The sequence below is a fragment of the Adiantum capillus-veneris genome, chromosome 2 (assembly GCF_014529385.1).
Source record: "Adiantum capillus-veneris isolate H3 chromosome 2, ASM1452938v2, whole genome shotgun sequence".
Taxonomy (NCBI): Eukaryota; Viridiplantae; Streptophyta; class Polypodiopsida; order Polypodiales; family Pteridaceae; genus Adiantum; species Adiantum capillus-veneris.
The window spans coordinates 30,920,535-30,932,452 of record NC_140932.1 but is presented as its reverse complement, the minus strand read 5'-3'; the positions used below and the strand labels follow the sequence as shown (position 1 = coordinate 30,932,452).

General features: G+C 43.5%; 1 pseudogene; it reads right to left on the bottom strand.

Annotated features, from left to right (window-relative positions):
* Positions 1 to 1,051: 1,051 nt before the first annotated feature.
* LOC147462585 (putative aspartic proteinase GIP2) lies at positions 1,052 to 11,701 on the bottom strand (annotated as a pseudogene).
* Positions 11,702 to 11,918: the final 217 nt, after the last annotated feature.

Sequence of the window (11,918 nt, the reverse complement as noted above, 5' to 3'; positions counted from 1 at the left end):
GAACTTTTGTCCTTTGAGTCCGCTTGCATAAAAAATTCATAATGATTTTATATGGTTTTCCACAAATCATTCTCCAAAAGGAGATGGTGCATTCATTAGGCTACATAACGTGCGATCACCCCCACCTAGATAATGTTTTAAGGACTTGAATGGTCACTGAGTTGCCACTACCCTAACTCATCTTGTTAATGGTCTTCTCTCCTTCCTTAACACACCATGCCCATTAGTACCCTTGCTTCATGTCCATCTGCGCCCTAGTTCACGCCTATCTGCAGCAGTCTTTCCCTTGACCTTGAGGCCCATCTACAGCACGCCCATCTGCGTGCCAGCTTTCCTCCATGCCTACCTTCGCCTTCTCATACTCATCCCCCTCGTCCATCTCGAGCAACACGCCCCCATGTGCAGATGCAGGTTAGCTCATCGACGCATTGCAAAGAGCCAACCAGATGAGAAGAGAGGCAGAGAATGACCAATCGCTGTCGAGCAGACCAAAATAGAACTCGCAATCGCCTTGGGGGGGAGAGAGAGAGAGAGAGAGAGAGAGAGAGAGAGAGAGAGAGAGAGAGAGAGAGAGAGAGAGAGAGAGCGCCTTGTACTCGCCTATGCCTGGTTTTGCTAGAGAGAGAAAAATATCTCTAAGGGCCACCCAATACAGCTCGTATGCATGACCTTGCTTCACCTATGAATTCAACGTCCTAGTTTTTGGCCTCCCCAAGGGGCTAAAGCCATAGTGATGTGTTCCCTTTTTGTTAGCGAAAAATCTAGTATGTATTTTAAAAAAGTAAATATAAAAATGCTTGATTGGTGACTGCACTGCCAACATTCAATGCTAGTGGTGGATTGTTGAAAAGTGTGAAGGATCCAAATTCCAATGTGTATGAATGGACATTGGACTGCTAGTGGCCATTCATTTATTTGATGGAAGAGAAATCGTGAATCTGCTGGTAATGAATCATGATGTGTTTCTCTCTCTCTCTCTCTCTCTCTCTCTCTCTCTCTCTCTCTCTCTCTCTCTCTCTCTCTCTCTCTCTCTCTCTCTCTCTCGTTGTTGTTGTTGGTACGTATCCAGAACAGAGTGAGCCGTAGGCCTCTAGAGGCCTTGCATCCAAGAAGCCCAAGCACATGACATCCTCACTCACAAACACCATGGAGTTGGCCTATACATGGGCCACTCAGCTACTATGCCCTTCTCATCTCCAAACACAAAGCTTATCACATTCACAGGCGGCCCCACCCTCGTCGACCCCAACCATGTCGCGTTGTAGCATGTCTTAACGGGCACCCTCGTCGGAACCTGCCTTATCCCTCTCTCCGCTCGTTGGAATGCATCCACCAATGCCACATATGCTGGCGTCACAAGCTCTGTGTAAGGCTCTGTTGTGCTTACCTCCAACCTTTCCTTAAATACCTTCGGATGTATGGAAAGAGTTGTGTCCTTCATTGAAAGCAAGCCTGCCCTGTAGCCAGTCCTCTTCTTTGTGGGCTTCAAAAGAGGGGTGTGCTGCAAGTTTCTCAATTGCATCCCTGGCAAGAAAGGGTAATTGCTTGAGGCTAGAAAGAGGGGAGTCCGAGTCGGAGCAGATCCTAACAAGCAGTAGGCAAATCGACGTGGAAGCTTTTGATGGATCGCCAATGCGGAGGGTAGAGCAAGCTTACCTCGCCCCAAGCCTGCGATGCCGGTTGGTTGTTGCAGTGATGGCGATGCACAGAAGAATTTCATGCCCTTCACTTCCACATCATGTTGTCCTAGGTTTATGCCATCAGTGGCATTGAAGGTGAAGCTATCTACCACCAGCTGCATTTGTTTGGCGATAGGAAAGTCGACAAAGACCAGAGAACCGCCTCGAATGACGGCGTAAAAGTTGGGGGGACGAAGGGCCGAGCGGCGTTAGAGTTGGGGGCTTCGTTGCATTGGACCCATATGGAATTCAGGGCTATGTCAAGCAAGAGCAGCTTGGGCTGAGGGGGAGTGCCGATGTGGAGCTGGGCCACATAATGGCCATAGGTGTCAAGCCAAACCTCTGCTAGGAGTCCATGCTGTCATAATAATCAATATCTAATTCTCCTAAATGATTTTCTCATATTAAACTGATCATTTAATGTGGGGAAGTGCCAAGGAGAAAAAGCTAGAATATTGGTTAAGCTAGCAGACCAGGCCACAGTAGGGATCCAAAGGAGGGAAAATAGGGATCCAAAGGGGGGGCCATCTGCAAAAGAGCCATGTGAAACAATGGGCCAAAAAGACCCTAAGGTTCAGCCCATTAAGACTTCCAAAATGCTAAGGTTCCAAAATTCAAAGGTTGTGTCCAAAGGTCAACCCTAGGGAAAATTGGATGCTTAGTGTGTGCCCTAAAAGTCTTTGCACATCCCTACATGGGAGGGGGCGAGCCCCAAAGGTAGGAGATGAGAGAGAAAGCCACACACACACACACACACACAGGCTCCCTTTACACAAATGGAATGAGGGACACATGTCAGCTCCCTAGGCCAGATGCCCACAAGGTGTGCCCAATTCCTATTGGAAGACCCTTGAAGTGGACCAATGAGAATTAAGCTAGAGTAAATCTAGTTTAATTAATTTAAAAACATTTAATAAAAGAAACCAATGAGAATTAAGTCTCCTAGAAGACTATTGGGCAGTCTCCCAAGGGGTCCAATGAGCATTCAGGAGCCCCATGGCTTGCCTGATTCCTATTGGCCAGGAGGCAAAGGGGTCCAATGAGAGTTTAGTTTAATTATTTAATTACCTGAAGCTCTCACAAAAGGGGAAAGGGGGACACATGTCAGAAGGCTATCACTTATGCTGCTTAATTCCTATTGGCTTGACCTGGGGAGGTCCAATGAGGCAAAAGCCAGACCTATTTAGCAGCTAGGGCTCGCCCAAGAGAGGGGGGGCTGATTTTTGCTTGGCATTGACACACACACACTCACACTTGACCATGTGTGAAGGAAGAATACTCTATCTCCTCCCAAGCTTTAATGGAGAGCTCATCACCTACTCCAAGCTTGTGAGATAGAAGCCTACATCAACACTCTCTTGGCATGTGGATGCAAATCCAACCAAGAGCCAAGCTTCAATGCATGCTCATCTTCTCTACCAAGCTAATTACTAAGCTAAGCTATGCTAATATGAGTGATTATGTGAGGAGATGTACATCTTTCTCGTAAGATACTTCTTTTTCCTCTCAATCTACTCTCATACCCTGCTAGCTCTCACCATCTTCGAAGGTGTGTGAGGTCTTGGGTCTGAGAACGGGGATAATTCAAGTTGTGTTTGATTAAGTGTTTTGCTTGGTGTATGAAGCTTCCATCTTCATTGCACTAGCTAGTCTTGAAGGAACACAAAGAATTGTATTGTACAATGTCTCTCTTGATGGGAGAAACCATAATACAAAGCCTTTTGGAGGGGGGACCGGCTCCATGCAAATCCGGTCCTCAACTGTTGTCAATAGCTTAATATCTCTCTCTTTTGAAAGTATTGTCGATGCTATCTAACTAGGTGTTATGCTTTTTGTTGCTCTCTCCACCCAAGCACTCTTGTAATTCTCATTAGGAATCTATTCTAATGAAATGCCCACTATGTTCATGCTAATTTCTGCTACACATAAGATTTTAGGCCATTAAATGTTACATTGGTATCAGAGCTCAAGGTTTCTCTTTTCTTGCTCAAGAAGGGAGGTCCTCAAGCTAGCTACAAATGCTTGGTATTATTAATTGCCTGTGAGTAAGTAGAATAGGGATTTGTCAGCCTTGCAGTGCGCCTGCCTTTGTGCAGTTAACGGGGCATCACCGTCGAGAGCTATGGTCTTAATAGTGGAGTCCTACGGGGCTTGCCTATGGCTTAACCACTATTGAGCTATTAGAAGCTTGACAGGAGCCGGTGCTGTCTTGGTGTTGAAAGACCCTCTCTTCTATTCCTTGCAATTAATGGTATTCGAGCCGCGGGTACAGTAGCTTGAGTGCTTTTTCTAAAGGGGTAAAGAGGAGTAGCAACTAGGGCTTGAAGTGCCAAAGTACACCTAAAAAGTTTACACCTAAAAGTTGTTAGAATGGCTGACAATAGTAAAGAGAGTGAAATTAATGTTGATAACTTTGATTTTGCTCATGAGCAAGCTACTAATGATGCTTCAATGCTTGTTAACTATCTTGTTTCTAGGCTTCAACAAGCCATGGGCAATCCATCTCTCCAAAGTGAAGTGCAACGGCAGCTCCGTGCTCACGGGATTCTCCAAGCTCATCACCATGACGAGAGAACACCTAGGAAGCCTCCTTGTGAGACTACCAAAAGAGGTCTCTCTCCGATTCGGGAAGAAGAAGAGAATCCATATGAAGGGCTCAAGAACTTACTTCTTGATGATGCATCTCCTTCCCAAAGGAGAACTCAAGAGCCTCCACCGAAGGAACGAGAAAGAAGCGAGTCTCCCGCCACCTCGGCGGAGATGGCTCCACAAAGACGGCGGGCTAAACGCTCTCCATCACCACCAAAGCGGAGAAGACCATCACACTCTTCTCCACGCCATAATTCAAAGAGGGATGATAAAAAGCAAGAGAAGAAAAAGGCGAGAAAGAGGACACCCTCTTCTCCATCTTCTTCATCCTCTTCCTCTTATGAAAGCTATCGTGAAGACGACAAAGATCAAGACAAGAAAAAGGCGAGAAAGAGGTCACCCTCTTCTCCACCTTCTTCAAATTCTTCATCTTCTGAAGAAAGTGATGGTGCAACTTTTGAACCATCAAAAAGAAGAGGCCATAGGAAATCCTATGCCGCATGGAAGAGGTCGTCCAAGCTGAAGAAATTCAAAGAGGGAGGGAAGAGCATCTCTTTCCTTACCTATGATGGCACCTTCGGTGCTACAGACAAAGTTTTGGCCTTTATCCAACAATTCGATGCGGCGTTTGGAGATGAGGGCTTCATGGAGTCCTCTAAGCTACGCCATGTAGCTATGCACTTTCAAAAGTCCGCCAGACAATGGTGGTCTAGCCTACGAGCCAACGGTGAAGCTCCACGAACATGGAAGGCTTTAAGAACTTCCATTATGAAGCAGTTTTTGGCCACCGATGCCAAAGACAAAGTACTCACCGAATGGCGAAGCTTAAAGCTCTCTCCCAATGAATCCATCCACAAATATGTAGACAAGTTTTGGGACCTACAACTCAAAGCTACTGTCTTCAAAAAGTTGGATTTTGGAGAGCAAAAGCAACAATTTTGTGCGGGCTTAACCGAAGAAATGGCGGAGTATGTCAACTCCCAAAGGCCACGTACCATATCGGCGGTAATACACCATACTATGGTGGCCTCGCGAATCAATTTCCAAACGGGGGGTAAAAGAAATAATAAGCCCCCGGAAAACAAGGGTTCCAATGAGCCTAAGGGGAAGGACAATGTCCAAAAGTCTCCTAAGGGCAATTCCAACAAAGCTAAAGAGAAGGGAGTTTACAAAGGAAAGAATAAACTCTCTCCTGAAGAGCTTGAGCGTTATCGTAAAGATAACCGGTGTTTCAAGTGCGGCGAACAAGGGCATGCGTACCGCGCTTGTCCCCAAAAGAACAACCGCCAAGATCCTCCTAGAGCTTCTTTGGTTGAAATCCAAGAGGAGGAGATTCATCAAACTCACCACAAAGGATCTCCTCTATGCCATGCTTGGGGAAAGGTAAGAGAACATGATGCTTTTATTCTCTTTGACCCTGGTTCTACTCACAATTTCATATCTATGGAGTTAGCCACCAAGCTAGGCATACAATCCTACGAGATGGGAGATATCCTACCCGCAGACAGTGCCTTCAAGGGGCAAGAAGCTTCAGTCACTCCCTTAATCGGGAAATTGAGGCTTCATGTCCAAGGCTATGTGGACAAAGAGGACTTCTTTATCTCTCCTCTCAAGCATGAGGATGTAATCCTAGGGGCACCATGGTTTGACCGCCTGGCTGCCCATGTTAAATTTCCTGAAAGGAGAATCTCCTTTAAGTTCAGGGAAAAGGACATGTATATAGATGCTAAGGAGATGGGTAACACCATCCCCATTGTACATACACCAGCTTTCAACAAGTCAATAAAGAGCTCTATTTCCGTGTACATGATTTTTGTTAAAGATTCTCAAAATGAACCTAATGCTTTAGCAAAAGAAAATAAAAGCAACCCAAAGGAATTAGAGTTATCCAATTTTCTCAAGGGGTTTCAAGATGTCTTTATTGACGACATCCCTTGTGAGCTACCTCCTAAACGAGGTAATGACGACCATGCAATTGAACTTCTTCCAGGAAGTTCACCGCCTAACAAACCTCCTTATAGAGTTTCTCAAGCTCAACAAGAGGAGATTATGCGGCAAGTGCATGAGTTAGTTGAGAAGGGCATGGTTAGTCCTAGCTCATCTCCATTTTGCTCACCTGTGCTATTAGTGCAAAAGAAAGACGGCACATATCGTATGTGTGTCGACTATAGAGCACTAAATAGGATCACTATCAAGAATAGGTTTCCCGTTCCACGGGTAGAAGACCTATTTGATAAGCTACAAGGATCGACCTACTTCAGTAGGATTGACCTAAAAAGTGGCTATCATCAGATAAGGATAGTTGATCAAGACATTGTAAAGACCGCATTTCGTACTACATTTGGTCTTTACGAATACATTGTCATGCCTTTTAGCTTGACTAATGCACCAGCCACATTCAACCGCTTGATGGAGAAGCTGTTCAGGCCTCATCGAACCTTCACTGGAGTGTTCTTTGATGATATTATCATCTACTCTAATTCATTGGAGGAACACAAGCAACACCTCCAGGTAATATTTCAAGTTTTAAGAGAGAATAAACTTTATGTTAATCGAAAGAAAAGTGAATTTTTCTTGCAAGAGATTCAATATTTAGGTCACATTATCTCTCAAGATGGAATCGAAATGGATCCATCTAAGTTAGAGGTAATAAAAGGATGGCCTAAACCAAGGAATCTTCATGAACTAAGAAGCTTTATAGGTATGTGTGCATACTATAGACGCTTCATAGAAAAGTTCTCACAAATTGCGGGACCATTACATGACCTAACAAAGAAAAATGTTAGGTATATGTGGTCTGCTAAGGAGAACAATGCTTTCGAAAAGCTTAAAGAAAAGCTTATCTCTCAACCTATGCTTACACTACCGAATCTCTCAAAACCATTTGAGGTCCAATGTGATGCTTGTGGTGATTGCCTTGGGGCTGTTTTGCTCCAAGAAGGGCACGCCATAGGCTATGAGAGTCGAAGGCTCGACCCTGTTGAGCAAGCTCTAGGCATATACGAAAAAGAACTCCTTGCAGTTCTACATGCCTTAGACTCATGGAAGCACTATTTATTGGGGACTCCTTTCATTCTGCGAACGGATTACCAAAGTCTTAAGTACTTCATGACGCAGACCAAGCTCTCCGACAAACAAATGAGGTGGGCAAATTTCCTTTCGCAATTTCATTTTCATATTGCTCACATCGCTAGCAAGCATAATCAAGTAGCCGATGCACTCTCAAGACGACCGAGAGTGAATGCGGTTTCCATAGCAACTCACAATGATCTATCTTCAATGATAGATGAGTATGCTATTGATCCCGATTTTAGAGATGTGATTTCAGCCCTTGCATTAGGGAAGAAAGAAGAACCATTTACTTTACAAGATGGTTATCTTCTCTATGGCAATAGACTATGCGTTACTAACTCACTACGTGAGAAAGTAATGTATGAATCTCATGCTCCCCCATATGCGGGGCATAGAGGGATTCAGTCTACCCTAAAGGGAATTGAAACATATTTCTATTGGCCTACCATGAGAGTGAACATACACGAGTATGTTTCCAAATGTGTGGTATGTCAAAAGACAAAATTTGATAGAGGGAAGCAACTTGGATTGCTTCAACCCTTGCCAATACCTAATTCACCTTGGGAGAGCATATCCATGGATTTTATCTTTGGATTGCCTAAGTCTATCCATGGGAATACGGGAATATGGACGATAGTAGACAGGTTCAGTAAACAAGCTCATTTTATACCTGTCAAAAAGACTATCAAAGCCCATCAAATGGCAACCCTCTTCATTTCACAAATTTTCAAGTACCATGGCTTGCCAATGTCCATAGTGTCGGATAGAGATCCTAGAATGACCAGTAATTTCTGGAAGGGTCTCTTTGAGAATTTAGGAACAAGGCTAAACTTCTCTTCGGCCTATCATCCACAAACTGATGGCCAAAGTGAAATAGCTAACCTAACCATTCTTGATCTACTAAAAGCCTATGTAACGGAAGTAGATCAAAGATCCCAATGGGAGAAGTACTTACCTTTAGTAGAGTATGCTTACAATAACACTGTACATACTTCCACAGGAAAAGCACCTTTTGAGGTAATTGAGGGAAGATCAAAAAGTCCCTTGCTACTTAAGGTACATGGGAAGATCTTCGCTGCAGATGAGTATAGCCGAGACCTACAAGAATCTTTTTAAAAGATTAAGGATGCTATCTCTATCTCATAGAAAAGGCAAAAGGCTGCTGCTGACAAGCACAGAAGAGCCCAAGCCTTTAAAGAAAACGATTGGGTCTTGTTAAAGTTTCCCAAGGCTCGATTAAGGCACACGACGGGCAAGAATCCTACGGGCCACCAAAAGTACTATGCTAAACTAGCAAAAAGGTACTATGGTCCCTTCCAGATTCTTAGGCCAATCAATGAGATGGCCTATCAACTTAAGTTGCCCAATCATTGGCTCATACACAATGCTTTTCATGTGAGCCTCTTAAAGCCTTACAAAGGAGAGCCACCTCAAGAACCAACTATTGAAGACCCACCGGAGATCGAGGACCACGAGGAGGTGCTGCAGCCCGAGTCCATTCTCCGACATGAAGACAAGGTATTAAGAGGCGGTAAGACTATCCGACGATATCTTATTAAGTTTAAGAATTATCCTTTTGAAGATGCTAGATGGATGCAAGGCATACAATTAAAGGATAACCTAAACCTTGTCAATGCTTACAATGCTTCCCAAGAGTAAGCAAATGTACAAAATGTTAAAAATGAACAAAATTTTTTGTCTTATAAGACTCTCTTTTTCTTTATTTGTGCACAAAAATGAAGTAGTATGCATGCTTAGATCAAGTTTGCGGAGACGACGTCTCTCAAACACCAAGTAGAGCTTGTCACTCTACTATGGAAGACTGATAGGACTAATGTGCAGACATGCTTGCGGCAGCCTCAGGCTCTCAAGCGCCAAATGGACTAGTCATCCATTATGGAATGATGTCGTAGGGTAACATAGGGATCCTCTACCCGCTAAGAAAAGGACTCATGCATATGCTTTATCTTCTCTACACCATAGTCGAGGACGACTATGATTTCAAGAGAGAGGTAATGTCATAATAATCAATATCTAATTCTCCTAAATGATTTTCTCATATTAAACTGATCATTTAATGTGGGGAAGTGCCAAGGAGAAAAAGCTAGAATATTGGTTAAGCTAGCAGACCAGGCCACAGTAGGGATCCAAAGGAGGGAAAATAGGGATCCAAAGGGGGGGCCATCTGCAAAAGAGCCATGTGAAACAATGGGCCAAAAAGACCCTAAGGTTCAGCCCATTAAGACTTCCAAAATGCTAAGGTTCCAAAATTCAAAGGTTGTGTCCAAAGGTCAACCCTAGGGAAAATTGGATGCTTAGTGTGTGCCCTAAAAGTCTTTGCACATCCCTACATGGGAGGGGGCGAGCCCCAAAGGTAGGAGATGAGAGAGAAAGCCACACACACACACACACACAGGCTCCCTTTACACAAAGGGAATGAGGGACACATGTCAGCTCCCTAGGCCAGATGCCCACAAGGTGTGCCCAATTCCTATTGGAAGACCCTTGAAGTGGACCAATGAGAATTAAGCTAGAGTAAATCTAGTTTAATTAATTTAAAAACATTTAATAAAAGAAACCAATGAGAATTAAGTCTCCTAGAAGACTATTGGGCAGTCTCCCAAGGGGTCCAATGAGCATTCAGGAGCCCCATGGCTTGCCTGATTCCTATTGGCCAGGAGGCAAAGGGGTCCAATGAGAGTTTAGTTTAATTATTTAATTACCTGAAGCTCTCACAAAAGGGGAAAGGGGGACACATGTCAGAAGGCTATCACTTATGCTGCTTAATTTCTATTGGCTTGACCTGGGGAGGTCCAATGAGGCAAAAGCCAGACCTATTTAGCAGCTAGGGCTCGCCCAAGAGAGAGGGGGGGCTGATTTTTGCTTGGCATTGACACACACACACTCACACTTGACCATGTGTGAAGGAAGAATACTCTATCTCCTCCCAAGCTTTAATGGAGAGCTCATCACCTACTCCAAGCTTGTGAGATAGAAGCCTACATCAACACTCTCTTGGCATGTGGATGCAAATCCAACCAAGAGCCAAGCTTCAATGCATGCTCATCTTCTCTACCAAGCTAATTACTAAGCTAAGCTATGCTAATATGAGTGATTATGTGAGGAGATGTACATCTTTCTCGTAAGATACTTCTTTTTCCTCTCAATCTACTCTCATACCCTGCTAGCTCTCACCATCTTCGAAGGTGTGTGAGGTCTTGGGTCTGAGAACGGGGATAATTCAAGTTGTGTTTGATTAAGTGTTTTGCTTGGTGTATGAAGCTTCCATCTTCATTGCACTAGCTAGTCTTGAAGGAACACAAAGAATTGTATTGTACAATGTCTCTCTTGATGGGAGAAACCATAATACAAAGCCTTTTGGAGGGGGGACCGGCTCCATGCAAATCCGGTTCTCAACTGTTGTCAATAGCTTAATATCTCTCTCTTTTGAAAGTATTGTCGATGCTATCTAACTAGGTGTTATGCTTTTTGTTGCTCTCTCCACCCAAGCACTCTTGTAATTCTCATTAGGAATCTATTCTAATGAAATGCCCACTATGTTCATGCTAATTTCCGCTACACATAAGATTTTAGGCCATTAAATGTTACACATGCTCTACAGCAGCAACAATGCTTGCAGCAATACAATATACAACAAGGGTAGCTAGCCTTGGGAGATTGCATAAGCTGACTCAGCAATCCAACTGTGTAGCACAAGTTGAGACATGAGAGTTAAGTAGATCAAGCTACCACAATCTTCTTGTACATGGTAGCATTCTCAATCATTGATCTACATCATTTCCCATATTCAAATTTTGATCTAAGGGCATCGCAATTGGCTACAATTAGTCACCATACTTTTTCAACATGTTCAAGGCATATTGTCTTTGTGACAGCCATATACCTCTTTTGTGCGCATAATTTCAATGCCCAAGAAATGTCACAAGTCTCCCAGGGCCTTTATCTCAAACTCCTGCATAAGTAGAGCCTTTATGATTTCTACTTCAACCACATTATCAACTCCAACAATTAATTTATCCACATAAATGCATATTACCATAATTCCTACCTCATTCTTTCACACATACAATGCATGATCTGCGTCAGACAACTCAAAGCCCAATGAAATGAGGAATGCCACAATCCTCTCATACCAAGCTCTAGGTGCTTACTCAGCCCATATAATGCTTCTTTAACTGGTATACGAGATCACATAGTCTCATATTTGCATAACCTTGTGGCTGTTCCATATACACAATCTCCTTCAAGTCTCCATTCAAAAACACATTCTTTATATCCATTTGTTTCAACACCCATTTTAAAGTTACAACCACTGCAATAAACACTTGAATGGTAGCCATCTTAGCTACAAGGAAGAATGTCTCCTCATAATCGATCCCATAAGTATGTGCATAACCTTTGGCCCACAATCCTAGCCTTGTACTTGCTCACACTGCCATCATCATTATGCTTTATTTTGTAAACCCACTTACCCAGTTTGTTTTTCATCCATAACCTTGAAGTTCAAAAAATGCATAAACACCTCACTTGTGAAGCAGAGGGTAATTGAGCCATCAA